General features: G+C 45.1%; 1 protein-coding gene across 2 annotated transcripts in view; it reads right to left on the bottom strand.

Moving 5' to 3' along the window:
* Positions 1 to 5662, bottom strand: part of btbd9 (BTB (POZ) domain containing 9) — a 351447-nt gene extending 345785 nt beyond the window's left edge. Inside the window, exon 1 of one of the 2 annotated variants that reach the window (XM_072500328.1) lies at positions 5602 to 5662. The gene's annotated coding sequence lies outside the window, so the exon portion shown is untranslated. The remainder of the gene's footprint in view (positions 1 to 5601) is intronic. The other variant, XM_072500329.1, reaches the window with a different exon arrangement.
* Between the last annotated feature and the right edge of the window lie 13424 nt (positions 5663 to 19086).

Genomic DNA, 19086 nt, shown 5'->3' with positions numbered 1-19086 from the left:
CTCTCTCTCTCTATCTCAGTGACTCTCTCTCTCTATCTCAGTGACTCTCTCTATCTCAGTGACTCTCTCTCTATCTCAGTGACTCTCTCTCTATCTCAGTGACTCTCTCTCTATCAGTGACTCTCTCTCTATCTCAGTGACTCTCTCTCTATCTCAGTGACTCTCTCTCTCTATCTCAGTGACTCTCTCTCTCTCTCTATCTCAGTGACTCTCTCTCTATCTCAGTGACTCTCTCTCTATCTCAGTGACTCTCTCTCTATCTCAGTGACTCTCTCTCTATCTCAGTGACTCTCTCTCTATCTCAGTGGACTCTCTCTCTCTATCTCAGTGACTCTCTCTCTATCTCAGTGACTCTCTCTCTATCTCAGTGACTCTCTCTCTATCTCAGTGACTCTCTCTCTCTCTATCTCAGTGACTCTCTCTCTATCTCAGTGACTCTCTCTCTATCTCAGTGACTCTCTCTCTATCTCAGTGACTCTCTCTCTATCTCAGTGACTCTCTCTCTATCTCAGTGACTCTCTCTCTCTATCTCAGTGACTCTCTCTCTATCTCAGTGACTCTCTCTCTCTATCTCAGTGACTCTCTCTCTATCTCAGTGACTCTCTCTCTATCTCAGTGACTCTCTCTCTATCTCAGTGACTCTCTCTCTATCTCAGTGACTCTCTCTCTATCTCAGTGACTCTCTCTATCTCAGTGACTCTCTCTCTATCTCAGTGACTCTCTCTCTATCTCAGTGACTCTCTCTCTATCTCAGTGACTCTCTCTCTATCTCAGTGACTCTCTCTATCTCAGTGACTCTCTCTCTATCTCAGTGACTCTCTCTCTATCTCAGTGACTCTCTCTCTATCTCAGTGACTCTCTCTCTATCTCAGTGACTCTCTCTCTATCTCTATCTCAGTGACTCTCTCTCTATCTCAGTGACTCTCTCTCTATCTCAGTGACTCTCTCTCTATCTCAGTGACTCTCTCTCTATCTCAGTGACTCTCTCTCTATCTCAGTGACTCTCTCTCTCTCTATCTCAGTGACTCTCTCTCTATCTCAGTGACTCTCTCTCTATCTCAGTGACTCTCTCTCTATCTCAGTGACTCTCTCTCTATCTCAGTGACTCTCTCTCTATCTCAGTGACTCTCTCTCTATCTCAGTGACTCTCTCTCTATCTCAGTGACTCTCTCTCTATCTCAGTGACTCTCTCTCTATCTCAGTGACTCTCTCTCTATCTCAGTGACTCTCTCTCTATCTCAGTGACTCTCTCTCTATCTCAGTGACTCTCTCTCTATCTCAGTGACTCTCTCTCTATCTCAGTGACTCTCTCTCTATCTCAGTGACTCTCTCTCTATCTCAGTGACTCTCTCTCTATCTCAGTGACTCTCTCTCTATCTCAGTGACTCTCTCTCTATCTCAGTGACTCTCTCTCTATCTCAGTGACTCTCTCTCTATCTCAGTGACTCTCTCTCTATCTCAGTGACTCTCTCTCTATCTCAGTGACTCTCTCTCTATCTCAGTGACTCTCTCTCTCTCTCTATCTCAGTGACTCTCTCTCTATCTCAGTGACTCTCTCTCTATCTCAGTGACTCTCTCTCTATCTCAGTGACTCTCTCTCTATCTCTGTGACTCTCTCTCTATCTCTGTGACTCTCTCTCTATCTCAGTGACTCTCTCTCTATCTCAGTGACTCTCTCTCTATCTCAGTGACTCTCTCTCTATCTCAGTGACTCTCTCTCTATCTCAGTGACTCTCTCTCTATCTCAGTGACTCTCTCTCTATCTCAGTGACTCTCTCTCTATCTCAGTGACTCTCTCTCTATCTCAGTGACTCTCTCTCTATCTCAGTGACTCTCTCTCTATCTCAGTGACTCTCTCTCTATCTCAGTGACTCTCTCTCTATCTCAGTGACTCTCTCTCTATCTCAGTGACTCTCTCTCTATCTCAGTGACTCTCTCTCTATCTCAGTGACTCTCTCTCTCTATCTCAGTGACTCTATCTCAGTGACTCTCTCTCTATCTCAGTGACTCTCTCTCTCTATCTCAGTGACTCTCTCTCTCTATCTCAGTGACTCTCTCTCTGTCTCAGTGACTCTCTCTCTATCTCAGTGACTCTCTCTCTCTATCTCAGTGACTCTCTCTCTATCTCAGTGACTCTCTCTCTATCTCAGTGACTCTCTCTCTATCTCAGTGACTCTCTCTCTCTATCTCAGTGACTCTCTCTCTCTATCTCAGTGACTCTCTCTCTATCTCAGTGACTCTCTCTCTATCTCAGTGACTCTCTCTCTATCTCAGTGACTCTCTCTCTCTATCTCAGTGACTCTCTCTCTCTATCTCAGTGACTCTCTCTCTCTATCTCAGTGACTCTCTCTCTCTATCTCAGTGACTCTCTCTCTCTATCTCAGTGACTCTCTCTCTCTATCTCAGTGACTCTCTCTCTATCTCAGTGACTCTCTCTCTATCTCAGTGACTCTCTCTATCTCAGTGACTCTCTCTCTATCTCAGTGACTCTCTCTCTATCTCAGTGACTCTCTCTCTATCTCAGTGACTCTCTCTCTATCTCAGTGACTCTCTCTCTATCTCAGTGACTCTCTCTCTATCTCAGTGACTCTCTCTCTCTATCTCAGTGACTCTCTCTCTATCTCAGTGACTCTCTCTCTCTATCTCAGTGACTCTCTCTCTATCTCAGTGACTCTCTCTCTCTATCTCAGTGACTCTCTCTCTATCTCAGTGACTCTCTCTCTCTATCTCAGTGACTCTCTCTCTATCTCAGTGACTCTCTCTCTATCTCAGTGACTCTCTCTCTCTATCTCAGTGACTCTCTCTCTCTATCTCAGTGACTCTCTCTCTCTATCTCAGTGACTCTCTCTCTCTATCTCAGTGACTCTCTCTCTCTATCTCAGTGACTCTCTCTATCTCAGTGACTCTCTCTCTATCTCAGTGACTCTCTCTCTCTATCTCAGTGACTCTCTCTCTATCTCAGTGACTCTCTCTCTATCTCAGTGTCTCTCTCTCTATCTCAGTGACTCTCTCTCTCTATCTCAGTGACTCTCTCTCTATCTCAGTGACTCTCTCTATATCTCAGTGACTCTCTCTCTCTATCTCAGTGACTCTCTCTCTATCTCAGTGACTCTCTCTCTATCTCAGTGACTCTCTCTCTCTATCTCAGTGACTCTCTCTATCTCAGTGACTCTCTCTCTATCTCAGTGACTCTCTCTCTATCTCAGTGACTCTCTCTCTATCTCAGTGACTCTCTCTCTATCTCAGTGACTCTCTCTCTATCTCAGTGACTCTCTCTCTATCTCTCTATCTCAGTGACTCTCTCTCTATCTCAGTGACTCTCTCTCTATCTCAGTGACTCTCTCTCTATCTCAGTGACTCTCTCTCTATCTCAGTGACTCTCTCTCTATCTCAGTGACTCTCTCTCTATCTCTCTATCTCAGTGACTCTCTCTCTATCTCAGTGACTCTCTCTCTCTATCTCAGTGACTCTCTCTATCTCAGTGACTCTCTCTCTCTATCTCAGTGACTCTCTCTCTATCTCAGTGACTCTCTCTCTATCTCAGTGACTCTCTCTCTATCTCAGTGACTCTCTCTCTATCTCAGTGACTCTCTCTCTATCTCAGTGACTCTCTCTCTATCTCAGTGACTCTCTCTCTATCTCAGTGACTCTCTCTCTATCTCAGTGACTCTCTCTCTATCTCAGTGACTCTCTCTCTATCTCAGTGACTCTCTCTATCTCAGTGACTCTCTCTCTCTATCTCAGTGACTCTCTCTCTATCTCAGTGACTCTCTCTCTATCTCAGTGACTCTCTCTCTCTATCTCAGTGACTCTCTCTCTCTATCTCAGTGACTCTCTCTCTCTATCTCAGTGACTCTCTCTCTATCTCAGTGACTCTCTCTCTATCTCAGTGACTCTCTCTCTATCTCAGTGACTCTCTCTCTATCTCAGTGACTCTCTCTCTATCTCAGTGACTCTCTCTCTATCTCAGTGACTCTCTCTCTATCTCAGTGACTCTCTCTCTATCTCAGTGACTCTCTCTCTATCTCAGTGACTCTCTCTCTCTATCTCAGTGACTCTCTCTCTATCTCAGTGACTCTCTCTCTATCTCAGTGACTCTCTCTCTCTCTCTATCTCAGTGACTCTCTCTCTATCTCAGTGACTCTCTCTCTATCTCAGTGACTCTCTCTCTATCTCAGTGACTCTCTCTCTATCTCAGTGACTCTCTCTCTATCTCAGTGACTCTCTCTCTATCTCAGTGACTCTCTCTCTATCTCAGTGACTCTATCTCAGTGACTCTCTCTCTATCTCAGTGACTCTCTCTCTATCTCAGTGACTCTCTCTCTCTATCTCAGTGACTCTCTCTCTATCTCAGTGACTCTCTCTCTATCTCAGTGACTCTCTCTCTATCTCAGTGACTCTCTCTCTATCTCAGTGACTCTCTCTCTATCTCAGTGACTCTCTCTCTCTATCTCAGTGACTCTCTCTCTATCTCAGTGACTCTCTCTCTCTATCTCAGTGACTCTCTCTCTATCTCAGTGACTCTCTCTCTATCTCAGTGACTCTCTCTCTATCTCAGTGACTCTCTCTCTATCTCAGTGACTCTCTCTCTATCTCAGTGACTCTCTCTCTATCTCAGTGACTCTCTCTCTATCTCAGTGACTCTCTCTCTATCTCAGTGACTCTCTCTCTATCTCAGTGACTCTCTCTCTATCTCAGTGACTCTCTCTCTATCTCAGTGACTCTCTCTCTATCTCAGTGACTCTCTCTCTATCTCAGTGACTCTCTCTCTATCTCAGTGACTCTCTCTCTATCTCAGTGACTCTCTCTCTATCTCAGTGACTCTCTCTCTATCTCAGTGACTCTCTCTCTATCTCAGTGACTCTCTCTCTATCTCAGTGACTCTCTCTCTCTCTCTATCTCAGTGACTCTCTCTCTATCTCAGTGACTCTCTCTCTATCTCAGTGACTCTCTCTCTATCTCAGTGACTCTCTCTCTATCTCAGTGACTCTCTCTCTATCTCAGTGACTCTCTCTCTATCTCAGTGACTCTCTCTCTATCTCAGTGTCTCTCTCTCTATCTCAGTGTCTCTCTCTCTCTATCTCAGTGACTCTCTCTCTATCTCAGTGACTCTCTCTCTATCTCAGTGACTCTCTCTCTATCTCAGTGACTCTCTCTCTATCTCAGTGACTCTCTCTCTATCTCAGTGACTCTCTCTCTATCTCAGTGACTCTCTCTCTATCTCAGTGACTCTCTCTCTATCTCAGTGACTCTCTCTCTATCTCAGTGACTCTCTCTCTATCTCAGTGACTCTCTCTCTATCTCAGTGACTCTCTCTCTATCTCAGTGACTCTCTCTCTATCTCAGTGACTCTCTCTCTATCTCAGTGACTCTCTCTATCTCAGTGACTCTCTCTCTATCTCAGTGACTCTCTCTCTCTCTCTATCTCAGTGACTCTCTCTCTATCTCAGTGACTCTCTCTCTATCTCAGTGACTCTCTCTCTATCTCAGTGACTCTCTCTCTATCTCAGTGACTCTCTCTCTATCTCAGTGACTCTCTCTCTATCTCACTGACTCTCGGCGACTCTCAGATTCTCTGAGTTTTTATTTTAATTATTTTACCTGGTTTCTTTCCGGAATCTTTCCGCCGGTTCAGGGGTCACCGCCCAGACGTCATATCCGCTTCCGCCGGAACCGGAAACAGAATCAGAGTCACTGAGATAGAGAGAGAGTCACTGAGATAGAGAGAGAGAGTCACTGAGATAGAGAGAGAGTCACTGAGATAGAGAGAGAGTCACTGAGATAGAGAGAGAGTCACTGAGATAGAGAGTGAGTCACTGAGATAGAGAGAGAGTCACTGAGATAGAGAGAGAGTCACTGAGATAGAGAGAGAGTCACTGAGATAGAGAGAGAGTCACTGAGATAGAGAGAGAGTCACTGAGATAGAGAGAGTGTCACTGAGATAGAGAGAGAGTCACTGAGATAGAGAGAGAGAGTCACTGAGATAGAGAGAGAGTCACTGAGATAGAGAGAGAGTCACTGAGATAGAGAGAGAGTCACTGAGATAGAGAGAGTCACTGAGATAGAGAGAGAGAGAGAGTCACTGAGATAGAGAGAGAGTCACTGAGATAGAGAGAGAGTCACTGAGATAGAGAGAGAGTCACTGAGATAGAGAGTCACTGAGATAGAGAGAGTGTCACTGAGATAGAGAGAGAGAGAGTCACTGAGATAGAGAGAGAGAGTCACTGAGATAGAGTCACTGAGATAGAGAGAGAGTCACTGAGATAGAGAGAGAGTCACTGAGATAGAGAGAGAGTCACTGAGATAGAGAGAGAGTCACTGAGATAGAGAGAGAGTCACTGAGATAGAGAGAGAGTCACTGAGATAGAGAGAGAGTCACTGAGATAGAGAGAGAGTCACTGAGATAGAGAGAGAGAGTCACTGAGATAGACAGAGTCACTGAGATAGAGAGAGAGTCACTGAGATAGAGAGAGAGTCACTGAGATAGAGAGAGAGTCACTGAGATAGAGAGAGAGTCACTGAGATAGAGAGAGAGTCACTGAGATAGAGAGAGAGTCACTGAGATAGAGAGAGAGTCACTGAGATAGAGAGAGAGTCACTGAGATAGAGAGAGTCACTGAGATAGAGAGAGAGTCACTGAGATAGAGAGAGAGTCACTGAGATAGAGAGAGAGAGTCACTGAGATAGAGAGAGAGAGTCACTGAGATAGAGAGAGAGTCACTGAGATAGAGAGAGAGAGTCACTGAGATAGAGAGAGAGTCACTGAGATAGAGAGAGAGAGTCACTGAGATAGAGAGAGTCACTGAGATAGAGAGAGAGTCACTGAGATAGAGAGAGAGTCACTGAGATAGAGAGAGAGTCACTGAGATAGAGAGAGAGTCACTGAGATAGAGAGAGAGAGTCACTGAGATAGAGAGAGAGAGTCACTGAGATAGAGAGAGAGTCACTGAGATAGAGAGAGAGAGTCACTGAGATAGAGAGAGAGAGTCACTGAGATAGAGAGAGAGTCACTGAGATAGAGAGAGAGTCACTGAGATAGAGAGAGAGTCACTGAGATAGAGAGAGAGTCACTGAGATAGAGAGAGAGAGTCACTGAGATAGAGAGAGAGAGTCACTGAGATAGAGAGAGAGTCACTGAGATAGAGTCACTGAGATAGAGAGAGAGAGTCACTGAGATAGAGAGAGAGTCACTGAGATAGAGAGAGAGTCACTGAGATAGAGAGTGAGTCACTGAGATAGAGAGAGAGTCACTGAGATAGAGAGAGTCACTGAGATAGAGAGAGAGTCACTGAGATAGAGAGAGAGAGTCACTGAGATAGAGAGAGAGTCACTGAGATAGAGAGAGAGTCACTGAGATAGAGAGAGAGAGTCACTGAGATAGAGAGAGAGAGTCACTGAGATAGAGAGAGAGTCACTGAGATAGAGAGTGAGTCACTGAGATAGAGAGAGAGTCACTGAGATAGAGAGAGAGTCACTGAGATAGAGAGAGAGTCACTGAGATAGAGAGAGTCACTGAGATAGAGAGAGAGTCACTGAGATAGAGAGAGAGTCACTGAGATAGAGAGAGAGTCACTGAGATAGAGAGAGAGTCACTGAGATAGAGAGAGAGTCACTGAGATAGAGAGAGTCACTGAGATAGAGAGAGAGTCACTGAGATAGAGAGAGAGTCACTGAGATAGAGAGAGAGTCACTGAGATAGAGAGAGAGTCACTGAGATAGAGAGAGAGTCACTGAGATAGAGAGAGAGTCACTGAGATAGAGAGAGAGTCACTGAGATAGAGAGAGAGAGTCACTGAGATAGAGAGAGAGAGTCACTGAGATAGAGAGAGAGTCACTGAGATAGAGTCACTGAGATAGAGAGAGAGTCACTGAGATAGAGAGAGAGTCACTGAGATAGAGAGAGAGTCACTGAGATAGAGAGAGAGTCACTGAGATAGAGAGAGAGTCACTGAGATAGAGAGAGAGTCACTGAGATAGAGAGAGAGAGTCACTGAGATAGAGAGAGAGAGAGAGTCACTGAGATAGAGAGAGAGTCACTGAGATAGAGAGAGAGAGTCACTGAGATAGAGAGAGAGAGTCACTGAGATAGAGAGAGAGTCACTGAGATAGAGAGAGAGAGTCACTGAGATAGAGAGAGTCACTGAGATAGAGAGAGAGTCACTGAGATAGAGAGAGAGTCACTGAGATAGAGAGAGAGTCACTGAGATAGAGAGAGAGTCACTGAGATAGAGAGAGAGTCACTGAGATAGAGAGAGAGTCACTGAGATAGAGAGAGAGTCACTGAGATAGAGAGAGAGTCACTGAGATAGAGAGAGAGTCACTGAGATAGAGAGAGAGTCACTGAGATAGAGAGAGAGTCACTGAGATAGAGAGAGAGTCACTGAGATAGAGAGAGAGTCACTGAGATAGAGAGAGAGTCACTGAGATAGAGAGAGAGTCACTGAGAGAGAGAGAGAGTCACTGAGATAGAGAGAGAGAGTCACTGAGATAGAGAGAGAGAGTCACTGAGATAGATAGAGAGAGAGTCACTGAGATAGAGAGAGAGTCACTGAGATAGAGAGAGAGTCACTGAGATAGAGAGAGAGTCACTGAGATAGAGAGAGTCACTGAGATAGAGAGAGAGTCACTGAGATAGAGAGAGAGTCACTGAGATAGAGAGAGAGTCACTGAGATAGAGAGTCACTGAGATCGAGAGAGAGAGTCACTGAGATAGAGAGAGAGAGTCACTGAGATAGAGAGAGAGAGTCACTGAGATAGAGAGAGAGAGTCACTGAGATAGAGAGTCACTGAGATAGAGAGAGAGAGTCACTGAGATAGAGAGAGAGTCACTGAGATAGAGAGAGAGTGTCACTGAGATAGAGAGAGAGTGTCACTGAGATAGAGAGAGAGAGTCACTGAGATAGAGAGAGAGAGTCACTGAGATAGAGAGTCACTGAGATAGAGAGTCACTGAGATAGAGAGTCACTGAGATAGAGAGTCACTGAGATAGAGAGAGAGTCACTGAGATAGAGAGAGAGTCACTGAGATAGAGAGAGAGTCACTGAGATAGAGAGAGAGTCACTGAGATAGAGAGAGAGTCACTGAGATAGAGAGAGAGTCACTGAGATAGAGAGAGAGTCACTGAGATAGAGAGAGAGTCACTGAGATAGAGAGAGAGTCACTGAGATAGAGAGAGAGTCACTGAGATAGAGTCAGTGAGATAGAGAGAGAGTCACTGAGATAGAGAGAGAGTCACTGAGATAGAGAGAGAGTCACTGAGATAGAGAGAGAGTCACTGAGATAGAGAGAGAGTCACTGAGATAGAGAGAGAGTCACTGAGATAGAGAGAGAGTCACTGAGATAGAGAGAGAGTCACTGAGATAGAGAGAGAGTCACTGAGATAGAGAGAGAGAGTCACTGAGATAGAGAGAGAGTCACTGAGATAGAGAGAGAGTCACTGAGATAGAGAGTCACTGAGATAGAGAGAGAGTCACTGAGATAGAGAGAGAGTCACTGAGATAGAGAGAGAGTCACTGAGATAGAGAGAGAGAGTCACTGAGATAGAGAGAGAGAGTCACTGAGATAGAGAGAGAGAGTCACTGAGATAGAGAGAGAGAGTCACTGAGATAGAGAGAGAGAGTCACTGAGATAGAGAGTCACTGAGATAGAGAGAGAGTGTCACTGAGATAGAGAGAGAGAGTCACTGAGATAGAGAGAGAGAGTCACTGAGATAGAGAGAGAGAGTCACTGAGATAGAGAGAGAGAGTCACTGAGATAGAGAGTCACTGAGATAGAGAGAAAGTCACTGAGATAGAGAGAGAGTCACTGAGATAGAGAGAGTCACTGAGATAGAGAGAGAGAGAGTCACTGAGATAGAGAGAGAGAGAGTCACTGAGATAGAGAGTCACTGAGATAGAGAGAGAGAGTCACTGAGATAGAGAGAGAGAGTCACTGAGATAGAGAGAGAGTCACTGAGATAGAGAGAGAGTCACTGAGATAGAGAGAGAGTCACTGAGATAGAGAGAGAGTCACTGAGATATAGAGAGAGAGTCACTGAGATAGAGAGAGAGAGTCACTGAGATAGAGAGAGAGAGTCACTGAGATAGAGAGAGAGTCACTGAGATAGAGAGAGAGAGTCACTGAGATAGAGAGAGAGAGTCACTGAGATAGAGAGAGAGAGTCACTGAGATAGAGAGTCACTGAGATAGAGAGAGAGAGTCACTGAGATAGAGAGAGAGTCACTGAGATAGAGTGTCACTGAGATAGAGAGATTGAGTCACTGAGATAGAGAGAGAGAGTCACTGAGATAGAGAGAGAGTCACTGAGATAGAGAGAGAGAGTCACTGAGATAGAGATAAAGTCACTGAGATAGAGAGAAAGTCACTGAGATAGAGAGAGAGTCACTGAGATAGAGAGAGAGTCACTGAGATAGAGAGAGAGTCACTGAGATAGAGAGAGTCACTGAGATAGAGAGAGAGAGAGTCACTGAGATAGAGAGAGAGAGAGTCACTGAGATAGAGAGAGAGAGTCACTGAGATAGAGAGAGAGAGTCACTGAGATAGAGAGAGAGTCACTGAGATAGAGAGAGAGTCACTGAGATAGAGAGAGAGTCACTGAGATATAGAGAGAGAGTCACTGAGATAGAGAGAGAGAGTCACTGAGATAGAGAGAGAGAGTCACTGAGATAGAGAGAGAGAGTCACTGAGATAGAGAGAGAGAGTCACTGAGATAGAGAGAGAGAGTCACTGAGATAGAGAGAGAGTCACTGAGATAGAGAGAGTGTCACTGAGATAGAGAGAGAGTGTCACTGAGATAGAGAGAGAGAGTCACTGAGATAGAGAGAGAGAGTCACTGAGATAGAGAGTCACTGAGATAGAGAGAGAGTCACTGAGATAGAGAGAGAGTCACTGAGATAGAGAGAGAGTCACTGAGATAGAGAGAGAGTCACTGAGATAGAGAGAGAGTCACTGAGATAGAGAGAGAGTCACTGAGATAGAGAGAGAGTCACTGAGATAGAGAGAGAGTCACTGAGATAGAGAGAGAGTCACTGAGATAGAGAGAGAGTCACTGAGATAGAGTCACTGAGATAGAGAGAGAGTCACTGAGATAGAGAGAGAGTCACTGAGATAGAGAGAGAGTCACTGAGATAGAGAGAGAGTCACTGAGATAGAGAGAGAGTCACTCAGATAGAGAGAGAGTCACTGAGATAGAGAGAGAGTCACTGAGATAGAGAGAGAGAGTCACTGAGATAGAGAGAGAGTCACTGAGATAGAGAGAGAGTCACTGAGATAGAGAGAGAGTCACTGAGATAGAGAGAGAGTCACTGAGATAGAGAGAGAGTCACTGAGATAGAGAGAGAGTCACTGAGATAGAGAGAGAGAGTCACTGAGATAGAGAGAGAGAGTCACTGAGATAGAGAGAGAGAGTCACTGAGATAGAGAGAGAGAGTCACTGAGATAGAGAGAGAGAGTCACTGAGATAGAGAGAGAGAGTCACTGAGATAGAGAGAGAGAGTCACTGAGATAGAGAGAGAGAGTCACTGAGATAGAGAGTCACTGAGATAGAGAGAGAGTGTCACTGAGATAGAGAGAGAGAGTCACTGAGATAGAGAGAGAGAGTCACTGAGATAGAGAGAGAGAGTCACTGAGATAGAGAGAGAGAGTCACTGAGATAGAGAGAAAGTCACTGAGATAGAGAGAGAGTCACTGAGATAGAGAGAGAGTCACTGAGATAGAGAGAGAGTCACTGAGATAGAGAGAGAGTCACTGAGATAGAGAGAGTCACTGAGATAGAGAGAGAGAGAGTCACTGAGATAGAGAGAGAGAGAGTCACTGAGATAGAGAGTCACTGAGATAGAGAGAGAGAGTCACTGAGATAGAGAGAGAGAGTCACTGAGATAGAGAGAGAGTCACTGAGATAGAGAGAGAGTCACTGAGATAGAGAGAGAGTCACTGAGATAGAGAGAGAGTCACTGAGATATAGAGAGAGAGTCACTGAGATAGAGAGAGAGTCACTGAGATAGAGAGAGAGAGTCACTGAGATAGAGAGAGAGAGTCACTGAGATAGAGAGAGAGAGTCACTGAGATAGAGAGTCACTGAGATAGAGAGAGAGAGTCACTGAGATAGAGAGAGAGAGTCACTGAGATAGAGAGAGAGTCACTGAGATAGAGAGAGAGTCACTGAGATAGAGAGAGAGTCACTGAGATAGAGAGAGAGTCACTGAGATAGAGAGTCACTGAGATAGAGAGAGAGTCACTGAGATAGAGAGAGAGTCACTGAGATAGAGAGAGAGTCACTGAGATAGAGAGAGAGTCACTGAGATAGAGAGAGAGTCACTGAGATAGAGTCACTGAGATAGAGAGAGAGTCACTGAGATAGAGAGAGAGTCACTGAGATAGAGAGAGAGTCACTGAGATAGAGAGAGAGTCACTGAGATAGAGAGAGAGTCACTGAGATAGAGAGAGAGTCACTGAGATAGAGAGAGAGTCACTGAGATAGAGTCACTGAGATAGAGAGAGAGTCACTGAGATAGAGAGAGAGTCACTGAGATAGAGAGAGAGTCACTGAGATAGAGAGAGAGTCACTGAGATAGAGAGAGAGTCACTGAGATAGAGAGAGAGAGTCACTGAGATAGAGAGAGAGAGAGTCACTGAGATAGAGAGAGAGAGAGTCACTGAGATAGAGAGAGAGTCACTGAGATAGAGAGAGAGTCACTGAGATAGAGAGAGAGAGTCACTGAGATAGAGAGAGAGAGTCACTGAGATAGAGAGAGAGAGTCACTGAGATAGAGAGAGAGAGTCACTGAGATAGAGAGAGAGAGTCACTGAGATAGAGAGAGAGAGTCACTGAGATAGAGAGAGAGAGTCACTGAGATAGAGAGTCACTGAGATAGAGAGAGAGAGTCACTGAGATAGAGAGAGAGTCACTGAGATAGAGAGAGTGTCACTGAGATAGAGAGAGAGAGTCACTGAGATAGAGAGAGAGAGTCACTGAGATAGAGAGTCACTGAGATAGAGAGAGAGAGTCACTGAGATAGAGAGAGAGTCACTGAGATAGAGAGAGAGTCACTGAGATAGAGAGAGAGTCACTGAGATAGAGAGAGAGTCACTGAGATAGAGAGAGAGTCACTGAGATAGAGAGAGAGTCACTGAGATAGAGAGAGAGTCACTGAGATAGAGAGAGAGTCACTGAGATAGAGAGAGAGTCACTGAGATAGAGTCACTGAGATAGAGTCACTGAGATAGAGTCACTGAGATAGAGTCACTGAGATAGAGTCACTGAGATAGAGTCACTGAGATAGAGTCACTGAGATAGAGAGAGAGTCACTGAGATAGAGAGAGAGTCACTGAGATAGAGAGAGAGTCACTGAGATAGAGAGAGAGTCACTGAGATAGAGAGAGAGTCACTGAGATAGAGAGAGAGTCACTGAGATAGAGAGAGAGTCACTGAGATAGAGAGAGAGTCACTGAGATAGAGAGAGAGTCACTGAGATAGAGAGAGAGAGTCACTGAGATAGAGAGAGAGAGAGTCACTGAGATAGAGAGAGAGAGTCACTGAGATAGAGAGAGAGAGTCACTGAGATAGAGAGAGAGTCACTGAGATAGAGAGAGAGTCACTGAGATAGAGAGAGAGAGTCACTGAGATAGAGAGAGAGAGTCACTGAGATAGAGAGAGAGTCACTGAGATAGAGAGAGAGTCACTGAGATAGAGAGAGAGTCACTGAGATAGAGAGAGAGTCACTGAGATAGAGAGAGAGTCACTGAGATAGAGAGAGAGTCACTGAGATAGAGAGAGAGAGTCACTGAGATAGAGAGAGAGTCACTGAGATAGAGAGAGAGTCACTGAGATAGAGAGAGAGAGTCACTGAGATAGAGAGAGAGTCACTGAGATAGAGAGAGAGAGTCACTGAGATAGAGAGAGAGTCACTGAGATAGAGAGAGAGTCACTGAGAGAGAGAGAGAGTCACTGAGATAGAGAGAGAGTCACTGAGATAGAGAGAGAGTCACTGAGATAGAGAGAGAGAGAGTCACTGAGATAGAGAGAGAGTCACTGAGATAGAGAGAGAGTCACTGAGATAGAGAGTCACTGAGATAGAGAGAGAGTCACTGAGATAGAGAGAGAGAGAGTCACTGAGATAGAGAGAGAGAGTGTCACTGAGATAGAGAGAGAGAGTCACTGAGATAGAGAGAGAGAGTCACTGAGATAGAGAGAGAGAGTCACTGAGATAGAGAGAGAGAGTCACTGAGATAGAGAGAGAGAGTCACTGAGATAGAGAGAGAGAGTCACTGAGATAGAGAGAGAGAGTCACTGAGATAGAGAGTCACTGAGATAGAGAGAGAGTCACTGAGATAGAGAGAGAGTCACTGAGATAGAGAGAGAGTCACTGAGATAGAGAGAGAGTCACTGAGATAGAGAGAGAGAGAGTCACTGAGATAGAGAGAGAGAGAGTCACTGAGATAGAGAGAGAGTGTGTCACTGAGATAGAGAGAGAGTCACTGAGATAGAGAGAGAGAGTCACTGAGATAGAGAGAGTGTCACTGAGATAGAGAGAGAGAGTCACTGAGATAGAGAGAGAGAGTCACTGAGATAGAGAGAGAGAGAGTCACTGAGATAGAGAGAGAGAGTCACTGAGATAGAGAGTCACTGAGATAGAGAGAGAGTCACTGAGATAGAGAGAGAGTCACTGAGATAGAGAGAGAGAGTCACTGAGATAGAGAGAGAGTCACTGAGATAGAGAGAGAGTCACTGAGATAGAGAGTCACTGAGATAGAGAGAGAGTCACTGAGATAGAGAGAGAGTCACTGAGATAGAGAGAGAGAGTCACTGAGATAGAGAGAGAGTCACTGAGATAGAGAGAGAGTCACTGAGATAGAGAGAGAGTCACTGAGATAGAGAGAGAGTCACTGAGATAGAGAGAGAGTCACTGAGATAGAGAGAGAGTCACTGAGATAGAGAGAGAGTCACTGAGATAGAGAGAGTCACTGAGAGAGAGAGTCACTGAGAGAGAGAGTCACTGAGAGTGAGAGTCACTGAGATAGAGAGTCACTGAGATAGAGAGAGAGTCACTGAGATAGAGAGAGAGAGTCACTGAGATAGAGAGAGAGAGTCACTGAGATAGAGAGAGAGAGTCACTGAGATAGAGAGAGAGAGTCACTGAGATAGAGAGAGAGTCACTGAGATAGAGAGAGAGTCACTGAGATAGAGAGAGAGTCACTGAGATAGAGAGTCACTGAGATAGAGAGAGAGTCACTGAGATAGAGAGAGAGTCACTGAGATAGAGAGAGAGTCACTGAGATAGAGAGAGAGTCACTGAGATAGAGAGAGAGTCACAGAGAGAGAGTCACTGAGATAGAGAGAGAGTCACTGAGATAGAGAGAGAGTCACTGAGATAGAGAGAGAGAGTCACTGAGATAGAGAGAGAGAGTCACTGAGATAGAGAGAGAGAGTCACTGAGATAGAGAGAGAGTCACTGAGATAGAGAGAGAGTCACTGAGATAGATAGAGAGTCACTGAGATAGAGAGAGAGAGTCACTGAGATAGAGAGAGAGTCACTGAGATAGAGAGAGAGTCACTGAGATAGAGAGAGAGTCACTGAGATAGAGAGAGAGTCACTGAGATAGAGAGAGAGTCACTGAGATAGAGAGAGTGTCACTGAGATAGAGAGAGAGTCACTGAGATAGAGAGAGAGTCACTGAGATAGAGAGTCACCGAGATAGAGAGAGAGTCACCGAGATAGAGAGAGAGTCACCGAGATAGAGAGAGAGTCACTGAGATAGAGAGAGAGTCACTGAGATAGAGAGAGAGTCACTGAGATAGAGAGAGAGTCACTGAGATAGAGAGAGAGTCACTGAGATAGAGAGAGAGTCACTGAGATAGAGAGAGAGTCACTGAGATAGAGAGAGAGTCACTGAGATAGAGAGAGAGTCACTGAGATAGAGAGAGAGTCACTGAGATAGAGAGAGAGTCACTGAGATAGAGAGAGAGTCACTGAGATAGAGAGAGAGTCACTGAGATAGAGAGAGAGTCACTGAGATAGAGAGAGAGTCACTGAGATAGAGAGAGAGTCACTGAGATAGAGAGAGAGTCACTGAGATAGAGAGAGAGTCACTGAGATAGAGAGAGTCACTGAGATAGAGAGAGAGTCACTGAGATAGAGAGAGAGTCACTGAGATAGAGAGAGAGTCACTGAGATAGAGAGAGAGAGTCACTGAGATAGAGAGAGAGAGTCACTGAGATAGAGAGTGTCACTGAGATAGAGAGAGTCACTGAGATAGAGAGTCACTGAGATAGAGAGAGAGTCACTGAGATAGAGAGAGAGAGAGTCACTGAGATAGAGAGAGAGTCACTGAGATAGAGAGAGAGTCACTGAGATAGAGAGAGAGTCACTGAGATAGAGAGAGAGTCACTGAGATAGAGAGAGAGTCACTGAGATAGAGAGAGAGTCACTGAGATAGAGAGAGAGTCACTGAGATAGAGAGAGTCACTGAGATAGAGAGAGAGTCACTGAGATAGAGAGAGAGTCACTGAGATAGAGAGAGAGTCGCTGAGATAGAGAGAGTCACTGAGATAGAAAGAGAGTCACTGAGACAGAGAGAGAGTCACTGAGATAGAGAGAGAGAGTCACTGAGATAGAGAGAGAGTCACTGAGATAGAGAGAGAGAGTCACTGAGATAGAGAGAGAGTCACTGAGATAGAGAGAGAGTCACTGAGATAGAGAGAGAGTCACTGAGAGAGAGAGAGAGAGTCACTGAGAGAGAGAGAGAGTCACTGGGATAGAGAGAGTCACTGAGATAGAGAGAGAGTCACTGAGATAGAGAGAGAGAGTCACTGAGATAGAGAGAGAGAGTCACTGAGATAGAGAGAGAGTCGCTGAGAGAGAGAGTCACTGAGATAGAGAGAGAGAGTCACTGAGATAGAGAGAGAGTCACTGAGATAGAGAGAGAGAGTCACTGAGATAGAGAGAGAGTCACTGAGATAGAGAGAGAGTCACTGAGATAGAGAGAGAGTCACTGAGATAGAGAGAGAGTCACTGAGATAGAGAGAGAGTCACTGAGATAGAGAGAGAGTCACTGAGATAGAGAGAGAGTCACTGAGATAGAGAGAGAGTCACTGAGATAGAGAGAGAGTCACTGAGATAGAGAGAGAGTCACTGAGATAGAGAGAGTCACTGAGATAGAGAGAGAGTCACTGAGATAGAGAGAGAGTCACTGAGATAGAGAGAGAGTCACTGAGATAGAGAGAGAGAGTCACTGAGATAGAGAGAGAGAGTCACTGAGATAGAGAGTGTCACTGAGATAGAGAGAGTCACTGAGATAGAGAGTCACTGAGATAGAGAGAGAGTCACTGAGATAGAGAGAGAGAGAGTCACTGAGATAGAGAGAGAGTCACTGAGATAGAGAGAGAGTCACTGAGATAGAGAGAGAGTCACTGAGATAGAGAGAGAGTCACTGAGATAGAGAGAGAGTCACTGAGATAGTGAGAGAGTCACTGAGATAGAGAGAGAGTCACTGAGATAGAGAGAGAGTCACTGAGATAGAGAGAGTCACTGAGATAGAGAGAGAGTCACTGAGATAGAGAGAGAGTCACTGAGATAGAGAGAGAGTCGCTGAGATAGAGAGAGTCACTGAGATAGAAAGAGAGTCACTGAGACAGAGAGAGAGTCACTGAGATAGAGAGAGAGAGTCACTGAGATAGAGAGAGAGTCACTGAGATAGAGAGAGAGAGTCACTGAGATAGAGAGAGAGTCACTGAGATAGAGAGAGAGTCACTGAGATAGAGAGAGAGTCACTGAGAGAGAGAGAGAGAGTCACTGAGAGAGAGAGAGAGTCACTGGGATAGAGAGAGTCACTGAGATAGAGAGAGAGTCACTGAGATAGAGAGAGAGAGTCACTGAGATAGAGAGAGAGAGTCACTGAGATAGAGAGAGAGTCGCTGAGAGAGAGAGTCACTGAGATAGAGAGAGAGAGTCACTGAGATAGAGAGAGAGTCACTGAGATAGAGAGAGAGAGTCACTGAGATAGAGAGAGAGAGTCACTGAGATAGAGAGAGAGAGTCACTGAGATAGAGAGAGAGAGTCACTGAGATAGAGAGAGAGAGTCACTGAGATAGAGAGAGAGAGTCACTGAGATTGAGAGAGAGAGTCACTGAGATAGAGAGAGAGAGTCACTGAGATAGAGAGAGAGTCACTGAGATAGAGAGTCACTGAGATAGAGAGAGAGTCACTGAGATAGAGAGAGAGAGTCACTGAGATAGAGAGAGAGTCACTGAGATAGAGAGAGAGAGTCACTGAGATAGAGAGAGAGAGTCACTGAGATAGAAAGAGAGTCACTGAGATAGAGAGAGAGTCACTGAGACAGAGAGAGAGTCACTGAGATAGAGAGAGAGAGTCACTGAGATAGAGAGAGAGTCACTGAGATAGAGAGAGAGAGTCACTGAGATAGAGAGAGAGTCACTGAGATAGAGAGAGAGTCACTGAGATAGAGAGAGAGAGTCACTGAGATAGAAAGAGAGTCACTGAGATAGAGAGAGAGTCACTGAGACAGAGAGAGAGTCACTGAGATAGAGATAGAGAGTCCCTGAGATAGAGAGAGAGAGTCACTGAGATAGAGAGAGAGTCACTGAGATAGAGAGTCACTGAGATAGAGAGAGAGTCACTGAGATAGAGAGAGAGTCACTGAGATAGAGAGAGAGTCACTGAGATAGAGAGAGAGTCACTGAGATAGAGAGAGAGTCACAGAGAGAGAGTCACTGAGATAGAGAGAGAGTCACTGAGATAGAGAGAGAGTCACTGAGATAGAGAGAGAGAGTCACTGAGATAGAGAGAGAGAGTCACTGAGATAGAGAGAGAGAGTCACTGAGATAGAGAGAGAGTCACTGAGATAGAGAGAGAGTCACTGAGATAGATAGAGAGTCACTGAGATAGAGAGAGAGAGTCACTGAGATAGAGAGAGAGTCACTGAGATAGAGAGAGAGTCACTGAGATAGAGAGAGAGTCACTGAGATAGAGAGAGAGTCACTGAGATAGAGAGAGAGTCACTGAGATAGAGAGAGTGTCACTGAGATAGAGAGAGAGTCACTGAGATAGAGAGAGAGTCACTGAGATAGAGA

This window comes from Scyliorhinus torazame, chromosome 4 (genome assembly GCF_047496885.1).
Source record: "Scyliorhinus torazame isolate Kashiwa2021f chromosome 4, sScyTor2.1, whole genome shotgun sequence".
Lineage (NCBI taxonomy): Eukaryota > Metazoa > Chordata > Chondrichthyes > Carcharhiniformes > Scyliorhinidae > Scyliorhinus > Scyliorhinus torazame.
The sequence above is the reverse complement of the archived record's forward strand: the minus strand, read 5'-3'. Positions and strand labels throughout refer to the sequence as shown.